Genomic DNA, 12,841 nt, shown 5'->3' on the forward strand with positions numbered 1-12,841 from the left:
AGAAGATCTTTAAAAGGCAGAAACTTCTCCCTCCACCTAGCCAGAAAACTCAGCAGAAACCAGCTTTTGGAAATGCAGATGTCATAATCCGTTCAGGAAGGTTGGGGCCAGATAAAAACTGATGAGATTAGGAAGACAAAGACCTCTAAAATCTACGTACCCCACCCAAACTCTAAAAGACATGGCCTTAGAATTATGTACAATACTAAAAGGGCACACTCAGACTCAGGTCAAAGTACATCATACAGATAAAATAATCTTTATTGTCATTTTTTACTGTGGACACAATGGCACACATCAAAAATGAAATACAAAAATAAAAAAATGGAATACAAAGCCTCAAACAGGAACAGGAAACAACCTCAAGAGCGCCAGAAGGTATAAAAGTCCACCACCCAGCTCCATGTGGTCAATTTTTCGAGAGCCATCTTTCTGTCTGGCTCTGCCCTTCAATAAACTACAACCTTCTTTCTAAAGCAGTCTCCATTTTGATTATTCCCAGCTTGGACTGGACCCTGATGAAGATTTTTCTTTCAACAGGGCTCAGTTGTGGTTGTAAGTTGAGGACTACCTGTACTGTTAGTAGGAAAATAAAAAGGGGCAACAGCTGTAAAGCAGGAAATAGTTTTAAAAGTGCATCTGAAAATTTGGGAGAAATAAAAAGAACAAAAAAGGTTTTAAGGGATTTTAGCCATGGCTGGGTTGAATTGCTCTGGCAGAAAACTGTATATAAAATTAGCTGTCTGAATTGCTCACGTTGTTATGCTTTTACTCCAAATCACTGTCAAAATCCTGGTTTCCTTGGGGGCAGGTAATCATGGTGCCCTTAAATGGTGTCCTTGGATTAAGGGGCAAAATAATTTGTGAGGGGTTGTACAGTTAAGGACGTGTTGAAGATATAATTGGCATCCACTGAGGGAAAAAGTTGGCAAGCAATGTTTGGACTGAAGTTAGGTGAAAATCACTCTGTAGAGCAGTTCTTGTCAACCTTGCCAGCTTTAAGAGATGTGAACTTCAACTCCCAGAATCCCTAGAATCCTTTGCTGGTTGGGGAATTCTGGGAATTGAAGTTCACACAAGTTAAAGTTGCCAAGGTTGAGAAATACTGCTTTAGAGGATGATAAAGATGGGGGAAGTTTACCAACTGTGCTTTATCATCATAGATAAGGCCCTGTGTCTCTTTCTTAGGCACTTTATCTCTTACACATAATGGGATCAAGATGTTCCATGGTGAAACCGTTTAATAAACCAGGAGGTCATGAGTTCTAGTACTGCTCTAGGCATGGAAGCTGGCTTGGTGACTTTGGGCCAGTCCCCCTCTGTCTCAGCCGAACCCCACCTCACAGGGTTGTTGTTGGGAGAAATAGGAGAAGGAAGAACTCTTAGATATGTTTGCCACCTTGAGTTCTGTATAAAATAATAAAGGCAGGATATAAATAAAATAAATACAGGTAGTCCTCATGGCCAAATCGAGTGCAAAATTTCTGTTGCTAAGCAAGACACTTGTTAAGGGAATTTTGCCCCATTTTATGACCTTTCTTGCCGCAGTTGTTGAGTGAATCACTGCAGTTGTTAGTAACACGGTGGTTAAGTGAATCTGCCTTCCCCATTGACGTTGCTAGTCAGAAGGTCACAAAAGGGGGGGTCACACGACCCCAGGACACTGCAGCTATCACAAACATCTGAATTTTGATCACATGACCATGGGGATGCTACAATGGTTGTGTCAGGTGCCTAAAAAAATGTATTCTTTCCATTTGCATATTGTTGAATTTGTAAACCTTCTTTTGTGACCTGCTATTCTGCTATTGGGAGGGGGGAGTTTTTGGGATTGCTTTGCACTGTCCTGCAATGTTGCCCTTCCCCCAGCAGGGGTCGGCAACCTTGGCTCTTTTATGACTGGTGGACTTCAACTCCCAGAATTCCTGAGTTGAAGTCCACGAGTCATAAAAGAGTCAAAGTTGCCTACCCCTGCCCCAGGGGATGGAATGTCTCACCCTTGGTGGAGCAGTGGGCTAATGCCTCCTTAAGTAACACCAGCTGCCTGCAATTAGTGCAGGTTCGAGTCCCACCAGGCTCAAGGTTGACTCAGCCTTCCATCCTTCCGAGGTAGGTAAAATGAGGACCCAGATTGTTGGGGGCAATAAGCTGACTTTGTAATAATGCCGCTTGGGGTGCGTGTGAAAGCCCTAATAAGCAGGCATATACATAGAATGAAGGCTACTGCTAAGCTTGTAAGCCGCCCTGAGTCTTCGGAGAAGGGCGGGATATAAATGGAATTAAAATAAAATAAAAAATAAAAAATTATCTAAGAGGCGAGAAAGACCTTGAATGAACGTATTGAATGCTGCTTTTATTATATTGCTTTCCCGGGTTTTTCCCCAGACCTCGCCTTGAATCCCTGCTGTGACCAGCCCCTAATAAAAGTTCCTTTTGAGACAATGCCTGTTTTAAGAGTTCTGCTTTCTTGGGTGGCTTAGCTGATGTAGTAGGTCCTTACAGGTTGTGAAAAACCTTTTTTCAGTCCCGCTGTAACTCTGAATGGTCAGTAAATGTTGTAAGTCAAGGACTAAATTAGTGCCCAGGAAGCTGGGCTTACGTAAATGCAATTCAAGACCTGCATTTACAGTGGAAGCTAAACACTTTAAAATGGAGTAAGGCCTCAGCTGCATGTCTGTGGCTGGCATGACTTTTTTTTTAAAAAAAAAGAATGATTAAGTTTCAAAAAATAACAAAATTCAAAATTAAAAGAAAAGAAAGGTGTGGGAGGGGAACACCAGGAAAAGTTTAAAAAGTGACATTAAAAAATGTCATTATACCTTTTTTTGTCCACTCTGCTACGGACGCCCCTAATGAGAACAAGGAGCACATGGAGGTTGTGGAGAAGACGTGAATGGAAGGACCTGACCACTGACCTCAATTCAAATTCAAGCACCGTATGTTTAGTTGTGGTTTATTAATAAGCTCTTATTGGCTGGCTTTATAACATTAAGACAGAATCAAAGAAATGACATTGTCACACAGTGCAACATCCGTGCCACGCATAAACCAATAAGTAGCTGGTCCTATGCATATTTTCTGTCTGGAAAAATAAACTCCGCACTTTACATGATTCATTTTTGTCTTGCACAGAATATTTTCTTGTTGGAAGAAAATATTGACAAGGTCAAAGAACATAGCCTTTTGTTCCTTAAATTTTGGACTCTAACGTCATCCATTCTTTGAGTAGACTTAGTTCCCTCGCTCCCCCCCCAAAAAAAAATTATAATCCAAAACTTGCATCATCCAAAGAGAGTCTTAGAAAACCTGAAAAATAATCATGTAGATTTCCACTTCTGACGCACAGATGAATATTCATTATGCCTTTCAGGAAACTTAGAATAAGTTTTATAGGAGCTATTAAAGTTCAATGTTTGAGTACATTTAATATGGCATGACAAGATATGGGGATTCTGTGACACCCCCATCATATTAAAAAAAAGTACAAAGCTCAGTTTTAGAATTATTAGCAGCTTGCTATTCACTTCTGAATCCAAAATGGAGGATCCAAGATAGATACTTTTTGCTTATTTTTCCTGATGTTCTCCAGATGCTGGGACTTCAGCTCATTTTGAGAACACAAGATTAGGGTAGAAAGGCCTAAACTGCATTTTTAATCAACTCATTTAAACCATGGTTTTATAAATTAACCCAGTTCCCTGGGTTGGCATTGAACACATGAAATCATAATGCAATTGGCCATGTTGATTCTAGGTTAGTCATCCTTTGAAAACTGAGGAACATAGAGGTAGTTATAATGACACTGAAAAAATGACCATTGCAGCATTCCCGTAGTCATGTGATCAAAATTTGGACACTTGGCAACTAATATGTATTTATGACAGTTTCAATGTCCCGGGGTCACATGATCACCCTTTATTTTTTTATTTATTTATGGGACTTATATGCCGCCCTATCTCCCAAAGGACTCAGGGCGGCTCACAACAATAAAACAGCTATAAAAAACAGTAATACAAATATTAAAAAAGAATTAAATTACAAAGCCCCATAATTAATTACTAAAACCAATAAAATTAAACCAATATTAAAAAACCCCATCCTCAGTCCAGGTCGGCCAGTTGGAAAAGATACGTCTTTAGGTCATGACGAAAGAACCGGAGAAGCAAAATCAATGGGGAAGCCAGATTCACTTCACAACCGTGTTACTAACTTAACTGCAGTGATTCAATTAAAAACTGTGGTAAGAAAGGTCATAAAACGAGGCCAAATTCACTTAACAACTGTCTTGTATATTGTATCCTTGTGGGAGATCACAATCTTCCATCTTTTGGTGCCATGATAATAAATCCCCCCTCCCGCCTCACACGTTTTATATAACATACAAAAAAGCAGCACTTTCTCTCATAAATTGTTGGTTGCCGAGGGCTGCAAAATGATGATATGAGTTGAACACTGACTGGAAATCGTAAAAATTTCCATCAAGCTTGAAAACAGCCAGATTGGCAAATCACCACCACAAACTGATGATCATTAAAACCGATGTACAAATTTCATTAGCCCAGAAAATGCTTAATGCCGAGTAATAATTCTATCTGGAGAAAGTGGGCAGCAGGAAAATGTGATTTCCACTGGCATTTCTGTAGAGGTATTCTAAACAATGAGGGAAATTTTTCAAAAGGCAAATGGAAAAATGAAGGGCCTATTAAGCTTGCCTAGTCTACGTACGGGGACGCGGTGGTTCAGTGAGTTAGGACGCTGAGCTTGTCGATCAGAAGGTCGGCAGTTTGGCGGGTCGAATCCCGAGTGCCGCGTAACAGAGTGAGCGCCTGTTACTCGTCCCAGCTTCTGCCAATCTAGCAGTTCGAAAGCACATAAAAATGCAAGTAGAAAAATAGGGGCCACTACGGTGGGAAGGTAACAGCGTTCCGTGCGCCTTTGGCGTCTAGTCATGCCAGCCACATGACCACGGAGACGTCCTCGGACAAGCGCTGGCTCTTCGGCTTTGAAACGGAGATGAGCACCGGTCCCTAGAGTTGGAAATGACAAGCACGCATGTGCAGGGGAACCTTTACCTTTTAGTCTACGTACGGAAGATATTTCTTAATTTATTTATTTTTTAAATCAAGAAAATCTGTAGCTTTTTTGAAAGCCAGGTTTTGCTTTGGAAAGGTACAAGCTTTGCCAAGTGTCGACTTTAACACTCTAGTGCAGGGGTAGGCAACCTTGGCTCTTTTATGACTCGTGGACTTCAACTCCCCGAATTCCTGAAGCAGCATGGCTGGCTCAGGAATTCTGGGAGTTGAAGTTCACGAGTCATAAAAGAGCCAAGGTTGCCTACCCCTGCTCTAGTGTCTTGACTAGTATTTTCCGAAACCTTTAGGCGGGAATAACATCAACTGGGGTTATGCTCCATTTAGCAAAGAGGGGGATTAAAAGGCCGTTGGAAACTTTGCAGTTTGGGTGTGATAGCTCTACTGAGCAGGATTTGTTACTGGACAGTTTGGATAGCAATGTTTATTTGATTTAGTCTTTATACTTTATAAGTAATTCAAGTTAGTGAATGTATTTAATACTCTTTCCTGGCCCTTTTCTCCCCACAACAATAACCCTTGAGTTGGGTTTGTGGGAGAGACAGTGATTGGCCCAAAGTCACCTAGTTTACTTTCATGCCTATGATGGGACTCACAGACTCCTGGCGATTGGCCCAAAGCCACCAGCCAGCTTTCATGCCTGAGGCAGGATTAGAATTCGCCGTCTCCTAGTGATTGACCCAAAGTGACTCAGCCAGAGATCTGGAGAAGAGCCTTTTCTGCTGTGGTTCATGCCATCTCTGCCCCCAGCCTAAAAATTTGGCTCTGCCAACTGGCTTAGGGCCCCCATGAGGGCATACCATTCTGGAGATGGTCAGTAGATTAGGAGAAGATCTTACATTTATTTATAGTCTGCATTATTTTTGCAAATAACTCAAGGTAGCAAACATACCCAACGTGCCTTCCTTCTCCTGTTTTTCCCCACAACAACAAGAACCTTGTGAGGTGGCTTGGTCTGAAAGGGAGAGTGACTGGCCCAAAGTCATCTGGCTGGCTTTCATGGCTAAGGCTGGACTTGAAGTCATGGTCTCCTGCTTTTTAGCCTAAAGCCTTAATCACTAGACCAAACTGGCTCTCTCTCTTCAGTTTGTTGTCAACTTTAATGTTTAATTTTAATGCTCAGTATTTTTTATGTGCTTGCTTAATGCTTTAATTGTTTTCTGTTCTTATTTTATGATGTTGTAAGCCATCCAGAGTTGCTTGAAAATGAAATAGGTGGCATATAAATGTGATAGATAGATAGATAGATAGATAGATAGATAGATAGATAGATAGATAGATAGATGGATGGATGGATGGATGGATGGATGGACGGACAGAGAGAGAGAGAGAGAGATGGTAGGTAGGTAGGTAGGTAGATAGATAGATAGATAGATAGATAGATAGATAGATAGATGGATGGATGGATGATAGGTAGATATAGACAGATAGAAAGATAGATGATAGGTAGATAGAAAGAGAAAGAAAGGTAGATGATAAAAAGATAGGTGATGATAGATAGAAAGATAGATGATAGATAGATAGATAGATAGATAGATAGATAGATAGATAGATAGATAGACAGATAATTTTAATACATGCATACAGTACATACATACATTCCAAGGCAGGTCCATCATTGCCCATCCTGCTGCATTCTGGATCATTTGAAGTTCTGGGTGGTCTTCAAGGGCACACATGTAGAGTGTGTTGCAGTAATCAACCCATGAGATGACTAGGCCAAGAGTAATTGTTCCTGATTTAGAAAGGGCACCACTGGCACACCACATGAAGTTATGCAAAGGCCTGGCCACAGGTGACCCCTGCTCTTCAATCAGAAGCTACAAGTCCAGAAAGACCTCCAGATTTCATACCAATTTTGAAAGGAGAAGTGCTACTCCACCCAAGGTCAGAGATGGAATAGCCCCAGATCTGGATAGACCAGGGGTAGGCAACCTTGGCTCTTTTGTGACTTGTGGACTTCAACTCCCAGAATTCCTGTGCTGGCTCAGGAATTCTGGGAGTTGAAGTCCACGAGTGACTAAAGAGCCAAGTTTGCCTACCCCTGGGATAGACCAAACACTCACATCCACCTGGCCTTGGTAGGATTAGAAACATAGCAAACTGACAACAGAAAAAGACCTAGTGGTCTTCTGAGTTTTTTTTTGTTATTTTGTTTTAAATTTATGCATAGCATTTATTATATTTAATTATTATGTATGTTTTTAAATATTTGTCAGAGGATGGACATGTGCTTATCCCAAGCATGTTTAAACTCAGTTATTGAATAACTGACCCACTACCTCTGTTGGAAGTTGGTTCCACTTCTTTTTCTGTGAAATCATACTTCCTAACCTTACTTTTGACTCCTGTCACTGAGGTTATGACCTTGATTAAGTCAGAGAAAATTCCAACACAGCCCCATCCATTAATCCCTGGTAGATTAATTTATTGCCTCAAGAGCTGAATGGCCCATTCCAGAATTCTGAAGGGTTGCTACTAATTTTAGTACCAACTCTTAACCTTTCGAGAAGAGCAGGGGGAAAAAAAAACAGGTTCAGATAGACGTGTTGCAATAGGAAGAAATGTAAAGTCCAGGGCCATTTGCAATTAATATAACAGGCGCAATTAGGTGGTTTTAAGAGTTTGCTATTGTTTGCAAACCCCACCGTGTAGCAATTAGAGTAATTAGGATAAACACGGCAATTGTGCATGTACATGTTTGAATTTTCAGGAAGACGGCACTGAATCAGGAAGGATTTTACAAGGAAAAAATTGCAGTGTTTTATGCAGGTACGTTCTGTAAGTGTGGAACAGAGACGTTCTCCAAGCCTCTCTTCAGTCTCATATCCTTGGAAAAAGCAGCGGATGGAAAAATAATGATTTTCAGATATTGCAGTATAATAGTCCTCGGGTTTCAGGAGTCCATTTATTGATTGTTTGAAGTCACTGCAAGACGTGACTTAGGACCATTTTTCACACTTATGACTGCTGCAGCATCCCCATGCTGATCAAAATTCAGACACTTGGCAACTGGCTCATATTTATGACGGTTGCAGTGTCCCAGGGTCATGTGATCCCCTTTTGTGACCTTCTGACGAGCAAAGTCAATGGGGAAGCCAGATCCACTTAACAACCATGTCACTAATTGCAGTGATTCACATAACAACTGTGGCAAGAAAGGTTGGAGCCATGGTGGCACAGTGGCTAGAAGGCGGTACTGCAGGCTAACTCACTGCTCACTCCAGGAGTTCGATCCTGAGTGGCTCAGGGTTGACTCAGCCTTTCATCCTTCCGAGGTCCGTAAAATGAGGACCCAGACTGTTGGGGGCAAATAGGCTGACTCTGTAAAGTGCTTAAGAGAGGGCTGTAAAGCACTGCGAAGCGGTATATAAGTTGAAGTGCTATTGCTGTTGGTATTGTAAAATGGGGGAAAATTCACTTAAGTAAATTCACTTAACTGAGAGAGAAGTTCAGTGGAAGATGGGCTCCAGCATAAGCCTGAAAACTCGGAAGGCAAAGCCTCTGGTCCCGGTGAGCAACCCAGATTGGATCCTGCAACTTAACGGTCTCGCTTAGCAACAGAAAATTTGGGCTCAATTGTGGTCGTAAGCTGAGGACTTCCTGTATTAAGCATGGCTATAAAAGGGATATATAGTCACTGAATATCTGGTATATATGCAGAAAGTTACAGATTGAAATCCAAGTAGAACTTAAAAGGATCTCTCAGACCTGTAGTATATATTTGTGCCATCAAGAGCTGCCATCAAAGGTGCCAGATGTCTCTAGTCTGTCCAATCGTGACCACAGAATTTAGTAAAAAGTTATTTCTTTCTCAAAAATTTAAGTTGTGAGGCTTGGTACAAATAGTCCTTGCGTTACAACCATAATGGAGCCTGGCCATTAGAGCTGTAAGTTACAATTGCCAGAAAACAGGTCAATCGTGTGACTTACATGTTTTTATGACTTTTTTTATGACAGTCGTTAAGCAAATGTGGTTGTAAAAAGAACAGCTGAATTGTTAAGTGCTGGGTTATTTGAGCATATGTGGTGTTCATTAAGCGAACCCATTGTTCGCTAGGGCTCGGTTTTGCCCAAAACTGGAAGTAAATGCTGTTTTTTTAGCAAAACCATTGTAAAACGTGATCATGTGACAGTGGGTCGCAGCAAAAGGCCGAAAATACGGCTGTGTTGCCAAGCTCTCAAAATGTGGTTGTCAAGCACCAGAGAACTCAGGAGACCCAGGCATTTCAGATGCTTAAGCTCTTTAGAAGAATTGGAACTACTAACAGTCAAAGCAAATTGGTGGTAGATAGGAGTCAGTGGAATTCAAGTGGGCTGGACTTAGATCTTTTGTGAGTGTGAAGAAACTCAAGACTGATGACACATTTTACCCCTCCGTCAGGCTCAGCCTGGTCATCTCCTACAGTGGTCATGTGATTGTTCAGGGTGACGGCTATCAGAACTTCGGATCCGGGTCCTAAGACCTTTTTCAGGTATGTTGTAAATTCGAAGGGTTGCTTAGTGACCAGTTGTAAGTCCAGAACTACTTGTATGACACATTACCTCTTCAGTCCTCCCTTTCTTTCCTTCTGCTGAGACCACTTGAGGCCAAACTGACTCCAACAGAAGTGAATTAGAATAGAAATGACCACTAAGTATAGCCAAACTAACTCTGAGAAAAGTGGATCATGCCTTAGCTCAATGTGGATTAAGCTTCTCCACTGCAAGTATATGGGCTCTGATACATTTCCTCCTCAGATTGCTTTCCCAAATATCCCTCCCCTCCTTGAAATTCCCTGCAAAATATATTTCCATGCAACAGTTAAGGTGTAGTGTCCACTTTGTCAATTAAAGCTATTGTAAAGTCTCTAGGCTGCAAACATACTTGTGGTCCTTAGATGGCAGTAAGAAATCCAGAAAGCTCTCGATGTTTCCTGCCATCTAGTGGTTGTTTGGATTTATGCAGCTCTGTTATGAAGTCTAATTGATTTTCAATCTGTTATGTTGAATCCCATGTACTACATCTTTTGCAGATGCTTCACTCTGGATTTCTGCAGATTTGGGCGAGACTGTATCACATCAAGGGCCCCTTTCAACTGTCGGGTTTTATGTTACCCTCTCTCTTTTCTGCCGCTGTAACAGGAAGGTGTGTTATCACAAGTTCTAGACCAGCCATATGGTAGATCATCTTCACGTCAGCTGCCAGGTATGGCTGATGGGCCATCTTGAGTGTGAAGAACCATACGATGTGGAGGCCTAAATGCTATAAATACATCCCTGTGTTTTTAAAAAACTCTCTTTAGCTGTCCAAACTTTCAGGAGACGTGTTGGCGTGCCGCCTGGGCACAAATTTCAGCTGCCAAGAGCAGTTCATGGAAATTGGGCAAAGCAATCCAGGGTGAGTTTCAAAGCACAGCCCCCACAGTGTGGGAGGGAATTGTTGAGTTGAACTAAGCCACAATTGGCTTCCCTTTTACACCCACTGCTCCTCAGGGGCCTTCTCACAAGCCATTGGTCTGCAAGCCATTGCCAGCAGTTGGCCAAGAGAGAGTTCCTCTTAAGTGAAATTTTTCTACATTTGTGGGTGGGCACCTGTAGGGCTATGGATTATTCATTATTACATTGTACTGACAAGCTTGCTAAGGGCCGGAGTAATTTCGAGGAGCTTCGTTATTTTTGTTGTTTTCCAGCCTTCATCGCACAGTTGCAAAAGGAAGGCGTTGGGAACAGATCCAAAGGAGTATGACTTGTCCAAAATGCTTCATTTCTTTGGGGCAAATCTCCCAATTGCAAAAAAGGTCAAGTCGCAATACGGGTAGTCCTCAACTTACTGATTCATTCAGTGACCGTTCAAATTTACAGCAGCATTGCAAAAAGTGCCTCTTCCCCCTTCACTCCCTCCCTTCCCCCTTCCTTCCTTCCTTCCTTCCTTCCTTCCTTCCTTCCTTCCTTCCTTCCTTCCTTCCTTCCTTCCTTCCTTCCCTCCCTTCCCTCTTCCCCTTCCCTCCATCCCTCCATCCCTTCCCCTTCCTTCCTTCCTTCCTTCCTTCCTTCCTTCCTTCCTTCCTTCCTTCCTTCCTTCCCTCCCTCCCTTCTCCCTTCCTTCCTTCCCTCCTTTCCCTCTTCCCCCTTCCCTCCCTTCCCCCTTCCTTCCTTCCTTCCTTTCTTCCCTCCCTTCCCTCTTCCCCCTTCCCTCCATCCCTCCCTTCCCCTTCCTTCCTTCCTTCCTTCCTTCCTTCCTTCCTTCCTTCCTTCCTTTCTTTTTTCTTTCTTTCTTTCTTTCTTTCTTTCTTTCTTTCTTTCTTTCTTTCTTTCTTTCTTTCTTTCTTTCTTTCTTTGTTTCTTTCTTTCCCCTAGTGATACTACTAGTGTTATTACACTATAATGGATTATCCCTCATGGTGCAAGAGAGAAGTCTTTGCTAGGATGTTTACAAAACATCCCACAGATATGAAAACCTGACCCAAATCCAGGTACTGACAGCCTAATTAGCATAGTTAGGCACATTGACATTTAATTGGGTCAACAAATGCTGACTTTCCTTCTTTTGGTGGATTTAGCTTTCAGTTCAAAATATCTTGAATGCCCAAACTGGAGCTGAGATCAATACGAGCAAAAGTATTTCAGTACAGCAACAACAACAACAAAAATTAATGGCCAAGTTGATGGACAGATTCATATAGTCACCTCAGGACATATTCTTTTAATATCTCGGAAGAAATTTTTTCTCTCTCTTTGCCACAGTCATTAGGAAGGCGTAATATACTATGTCTGACTTTCCCAGTTTTCATCCCGCAGGTTAAAAAGGAGTAAATTAGTAGCAATTATACTTAGCCCCTGTGATGATGTCTCTCCAATATTGTCAAATTCACAATATTGTAGGCTCCCCAGAATCAGGTATAGGAGATTATAAATATAAATATGATGTGAGATGGGTGGTTATATAACATGATGAATCAATAAATAAATTGCCACCAGTCTAAGATCCAATCATGGGGATTCATCATAGGCAGATTTTAATCAGAATCTGTAATAGAGGACAGATCAAGGGTAGCCGGTGATCAAGAGAATGAACATATAGTAAACGATTACAGTTTCCCCACTCCCTTACAGGTAGTCCTCGACTTACGACCACAGCTGAGCCTCAGATTTCTGTTGCTAAATAAGACATTTGTTAAGTGAGGTTTGCCCCATTTTCCGACTTTTCCTGCCACAGTTGTTAGGTGAATTACTGCAGTTGTTAATAACAAGGTTGTTAAGTGAATGAGGTTTCCCTATTGGCTTTGCTTGTCAGAAGGTCGCAAAAGGGGATCACGTGACCCCCCCCCCCCGGGACACTGCAACCAACATAAATATGAGTCAGTTGGCAAGTGTCCAAATTTTGATCACATGACCATGGCGGTGCTGATCACATGATCATGAGTGTGAAAAACTGTCATAAGGCAGTGCTCTTGTAAATTTGAACAGTCGCTAAATGAACTGTTGTAAGTTGAGGACGGCCTGTACTTACTTAGAGCCATGGTGGCAAAGTGGTTAGAATGCAGTATTGCAGGTTGACTCTGCTCAATGTCAGGAGTTTGATCTTGACCATCTCAAGGCTGACTCAGCCTTCATCCTTCCCAAGTCAATAAAAGGAGGACCCAGATTGTTGGGGGCAAGATGCTCATTCTGTAAACCGCTTAGAGAGGGCTGTAAAACACTGTGAAGTGGTATATAAGTCTAAGTGTTATTGCTATTACTCCTTCCTTCCTTCCTTCCTTCCTTCCTTC

This window comes from Vipera ursinii, assembly GCF_947247035.1.
Source record: "Vipera ursinii genome assembly, chromosome: 4".
Taxonomy (NCBI): Eukaryota; Metazoa; Chordata; class Lepidosauria; order Squamata; family Viperidae; genus Vipera; species Vipera ursinii.